The sequence below is a fragment of the Mirounga leonina genome, unplaced genomic scaffold (assembly GCF_011800145.1).
Source record: "Mirounga leonina isolate KUSES-001 unplaced genomic scaffold, KU_Mleo_1.0 Mir_363, whole genome shotgun sequence".
NCBI classification, from domain to species: Eukaryota; Metazoa; Chordata; class Mammalia; order Carnivora; family Phocidae; genus Mirounga; species Mirounga leonina.
In genome coordinates this window covers 648803-654764 of record NW_023270707.1, presented here as the reverse complement: position 1 = coordinate 654764, position 5962 = coordinate 648803, and positions in this window count along the sequence as shown.

The window sequence follows — 5962 nt, the reverse complement described above, 5'->3', positions numbered from 1 at the left end:
TATGTACCAGGCAATATGTCTGGAGATTTATATGCATTATCTCATTTAATCCTCAAAACATTTGCATGAAGCTAATATACTTAGACTCATTTTACGGATGAGAAAACTAATGTAGAGAGAATTTTAGCATTTTCCCTGCTGTCGCACTGGGAGTTAATAATAGCACCTGGATTTGAATTGAAGTTGGCTCATATCAGAATTTGGTATTGTAAACATAGTGACCTATGTTGGCTAGTTAGATCAGAAGGCAAACCAGTTTCAAAGCGAAGGTAAATGTCATCAGTTTATGATTTGGAAATGGTGTTCAGAGCCAGCAGCCAAGAAAGCATTCTTGAGACATGTTTGGTGCAAAAAGGTGGTTTTATTAAAGCATGGGGACAGGACCCATGGGCAGAAAGAGCTGCACTGGGGTCCCGAGGAGTAGCCCTTTATATACTTTCAAGTTGGGAGGGGGTTAGGGACAGTACAAACCTCCTAAGTATTCTGGAAACAAGATTTCCAGTACCCTGAGGGGGCTAGCTATTGTTAGGAAAAGGTCATTTATTACTGTTTGGCAAAAACTCAGTCATAAGACTTTTCAGATGTGTATCAGTGGGCCATATGCTTGGAGGATGATTGTTAACATATATCTTGGGGATTAGAGATAAAGGAAGTTTCCAAAGGAATTTCTATATGTTTAAAGTAGACTCACAGATCCTAGGGTGTTGGGTTAAGATTGCCTTTTGGCCTTAGCAAAGTGTCAACATGGAGGCAGTTGAGCTCCCAGAGGAAGGTCACTCTCCCTGTTTCAAGGACTTGTCAACTGGGCTGTAACTAGTAAGGAAATTTAGTTTTTCTTTGCCCTTGTTTCCCACAAGAGTTTAGTTTAGAACTATATTGCATTTATGTCAGTGAACTGAATTCAGGGGAACACTTATAGGCCAATAAGAAATCCTAGAGAAGGACAAGATAAGAAGTTCCATGTTGCAGAAGGAAGTAGTCTTGTAACCACAAAAGTAAAAGCACAGAGCAAGACTATATTTTGAAAAAATGGAACATGAGAGATTTTTTGTTGTTGTTTCTTTGACAGCAGGCACCACTCTTCATAATAATTTTACTGAGAGATGTTTATGCAATAAAGTAATGTTATCAGGCATAAAGTAACATGTGGTTTAGATGTTTCCTTAGAAGTCGGAGAAGTGTGGGAGGAATTTCTGCTGTGATAGAGAATCAGGTCAAAATTGGACAGACTTATGTTAATGATACAAAGGGATTTTCCTGAGCCTGCATACTCTAGAACTCTGTGGATACAAGAAGATTATCGTATCTTTTTCTAATTTGTTTATAGTTTTTGTAAATAGATGATATGTATTTTCTATTCATACTGCCTTATTTTCTCTGTTTGATATCATTGCTGCATTGGGGAGGAAAAAAACTTACAGGGAAAAGGGTAGGTGAGTCAACATTATAGAACCTCCATGAATGATGAAGGTGAGTAAAAAATAATTCCCCCTCTAGCCTTCTAAATTCTTGGCTGGAAACAAGAAACAGATGAAGGAGAGAAAAACAAGCAGACGTTTATTAACATATATATCTTGTGTATACATGAGAGATACCCAGGGAAAAGTGAGTACCTCTTAGAATTCAAGTTTAAATACTTCAGAGAAAGACAAAAGAAAAGGATGTGGGGGGGTCCAGTTGGGAAAGTGAGCAGGAAAAGCCTGGTAAATAGGGATAAGATTTGTTATGCAGATTTAAGTCTATGCCTTTTCCATTGATAAGGTTCTCTTGTAATTTAGAGTCATCCTTTTCTTTTTAGTTAAGAGAGGGAGATGCCCTTTAGAAATGGAGATTGCCTTTATAAATGTAAACTTACCTTACAAAGGGGTAATTTCTACTCTGTTTTCAGAGCTTTTTCTGGTTCCGCTGTTTTTTTTTTTTAATTTTATTTTATTATGTTATGTTAATCACCATATATTACATCATTAGTTTTTGATGTAGTGTTCCATGATTCATTGTTTGCGTATAACACCCAGTGCTCCATTAAAAATACGTGCCCTCTTTAATACCCATGACCAGGCTAACCCATTCCCCCACTCCCCTCCCCTCTAGAACCCTCAGTTTGTTTCTCAGAGTCCATAGTCTCTCATGGTTGTCTCCCCATCCAATTCCCCCCCCTTCATTTTTCCCTTCCTACTATCTTTTTTTTTTTTTAACATATAATGTATTATTTGTTTCAGAGGTACAGATCTGCGATTCAACAGTCTCACACAATTCACAGCACTCACCATAGCACATACCCTCCCCAATGTCTATCACTCAGCCACCCCATCCCTCCCACCCCCCACCACTCCAGCAATCCCCAGTTTGTTTCGTGAGATTAAGAATTCCTCATATCAGTGAGATCATATGATACATGTCTTTCTCTGATTGACTTATTTCGCTTAGCATAGGTTCTGCTGTTTCTTAAAATAATCAGCTCAAAATAATCCTTATGTCTGAGGGGTATATTTCTGGGTGGAATATTCTTCCACCCTTCATTTACATTATTAATAATAGCATATACACCAAACTACTTATGTTGATTTCTTAGGACATGGGAGGGTTGGAATAAAATTTTTTACATATAACTTTTTATTATTTGAGTTCTTAAAATTATCTAAAATGAATTATTTTGACTACATTAATAATCAGATTATATCCATATGTTTCTATATATCTTAGTTTATACCAATTGGTATGGTTTACCAATTTAAATATAACCGATGAGTGTAACATAATATATTTAACACCTAGACTATAGTAAACAAGTTTAATGAGCAAGAGGATGGTTCTGGACTTTCACAAGCCCTAAAATGAATCTGGATAACTTGAGCAAAAAACAAGGATTGGAAGGATACTGCGTGGTTTTAGAATTAACAGGAATTCTGTAGAACCTGGTTCAGAAACAAAAAATAAGAATAGTTTTCTGTGTGTAAGTAGCAAGAAGTTTTCAGAGGGTTCCCCAAGCCCTGTTCAAATAAATGAACTTCAATTTCAAGTCTTTTTAGCATAGGGCTGAAAATTCAAATTCTATGGGGGGTGGGAATCCTTTAATTGGCATGAATCATATACTCCCAACTTGGTTAAAATAGGGTCCAGAACTAAAGGAAAAAGCAAAGAAACTATTATAGCCTTAATTATTAAAACAGTATGGTACTTGTGCATGAATAGACTAGCAGATAAATGGAGCAGATGAAAATGTCCAGAAATAGAACAAATACATATTAGTGTATGATGGAGGTGGCTTCACATCAATAGAATAAGCATGTATCTTTTATATTTTACTTTATTTTATTTTAGTTTTTATTTATTTATTTGTTTGTTTGTTTATTTATTTATTTAATTAATTTATTTGACAGAGAGAGACAGCGAGAGAGGGAACACAAGCAGGGGGAGTGGGAGAGGGAGAAGCAGGCTTCCCGCCGAGCAGGGAGCCGGACGCGGGACTCGATCCCATGACCCCGGGATCACGACCTGAGCCGAAGGCAGACGCTTAATGACTGAGCCACCCAGGCGCCCCTAGTTTAGTTTTTATTTAAATTCCAGGTAATTAACATATAGTATAATATTCGTTTCAGGTGTACGATATAGTGATTTGACACTTCCATACATCACCTGTGCTCATCACAACAGGTTCATTCCTTAGTAAGGAATCACCTGTTTCACCCATTTTCTCCGCCCCCCCTCCCCCCCTCCCCCGCCTTCTGGTAACCATCGTTTGTTCTCTATAGTTAAGAGTCTCTTTCTTGGTTTGGCTCTCTCTTTTTCCCCCCTATGGTCATTTGTTTTGTTTCTTAAATTCCACATGTAAGTGAAATCATATGGTATTTGTCTTTCTCTGACTTACTTTGCTTAGCATAATACTCTCTAGCTCTATCCATATCCTTACAAATGGCAAGATTTCATTCTTTTTGGTGGCTAAGTAATATTCCATATAATATTCCATATTATATATATATTATATATATATCTTCTTTATTCTTTCATCAGTTGATGGATATTTGGGCTCTTTACATAATTTGGCTATTGTTGATAATGCTGCTATAAACATCAGGGTGCATGTATCCCTTTAAATTAGTTTTTTTGTATCCTTTGGGTAAATACCTAGTAGTGCAATTGCTGGATTGTAGGATAGTTCTATTCTTAACTATTAGACAAAACTCCATACTGTTTTCCCCAGTGACTGTACCAGTTTGTGTTCTCACCAACAGTTTAAGAGGGTTCCCCTTTGCATCCTTTCCAACACTTGTTGTTTCTTGTGTTGTTAATTTTCGCCATTCTGCCTGGCATGAGGTGATATCTCATTGTAATTTTGATTTGTATTTCCTTGGTGATGAATGATGTTGAGCATCTTTTCATGTGTCTGTTGGCCATCTGTATGTCTTCTTTGGAAAAATGTCTACTCGTGTCTTCTGCCCATTTTTTTTTTTAAGATTTTATTTATTTGTTTGACAGAGAGAGAGAGAGTGAGAAATAGTGAGAGATAGTGAGAGCAGGAACACAAGCAGTGGGAGTGGGAGAGGGAGAAGCAGGCTTCCCGCTGAGCAGGGAGCCCAATGTGGGGCTCGATCCCAGGACCCTGGGATCATGACCTGAGCCAAAGGCAGACGCTTAATGATTGAGCCACCCAGGGCCCCTTCTGCCCATTTTTTTTTAACAGGATTATTTGTTTTTTGTGTGTTGAGTTTGATAAGTTATTTATAGACTTTGGATACTAACCCTTTATCATATATGTCATTTATAAATACTTCTCCCATTCTGTAGGTTGCCCTTTAGTTTTGTTGATTGTTTCCCTTACTGTGTGGAAGCTTATTATTTTGTTGAAGTCCCAGTAGTGTATTTTTGCTTTTGTTTCCCTTGCCTCAGGAGACATATCTAGAAAGAAGTTGTTATGGCCAGTGTCAAAGAGGTTACTGCCTGTTCTCCAATAGGATTTTTATGGTTTCAAGTCTCACATTTAGGTCTTTAATCCATTTTTAATTTATTTTTGTGTATGGTATAAGGAAGTAGTCCAGCTTCATTCTTTTGCATGTGGCTGTCCAGTTTTCCCACCATTTGTTGAAGAGACTGTCTTTTTCCCATTGGATATTTTTTCCTGTTTTGTCAAAGATTAATTGACCATATAGTTGTGGCTTCATTTCTGAATTTTCTATTCTATTCTATTGATTGATCTATGTGTCTATTTTTGTGCCAGTACCATACTGTTTTGATTACTATAGTTTTGTAGTGCAACTTGAAGTCCAGAATTGTGATGCCTCCAGCTTTGCTTTTCTTTTTCAAGATTGCTTTTGCTACTTATGGTCTTTTGTGGTTCCATACAAATTTTAGGATTGTTTGTTCTAGCCCTGTGAAAAATGCTGTTGGTATTTTGATAAGGATTGCATTAAATGTGTAGATTGCTTTGGGCATAGAGACATTTTAATAATAGTTGTTCTTCCAATCCATGAGCATGGAATGTTTTTCCATGTCTTTGTGTCATCTTCAATTTCTTTCATCAGCGTTTTATAGTTTTCAGAGTACAGGTCTTTCACTTCTTTGGTTAGGCTTATTCCTAGATATCTTGTTGTTTTTGATGCAATTGTAAATGGGGTTGATTCTTTAATTTCTCTTTCTGCTGTTTCATTATCGATGTATAGAAATGCAACAGATTGCAACTTTACTGAATCTGTGTATCAGTTCTAGCAGTTTTTTGGTGGCGTCTTTTGGGTTTTCTATGTAGAGTATCATGTCATCTGAAACCAGTGGAAGTTTGACTTCTTCCTGATTCAAAGATCTGGATGCCTTTTATTCCTTTTTGTTGTCTGATTGCTGTGGCTAGGACTTACAGTACTATGTTAAATAGCAGTAATGAGAGTGAACATCCCTGTCTTGTTCCTGACTATAGAGGAAAAATTTTCAGTTTTTCCCCATTGAGGATGATATTAGCTGTGGGTTTTTTGTA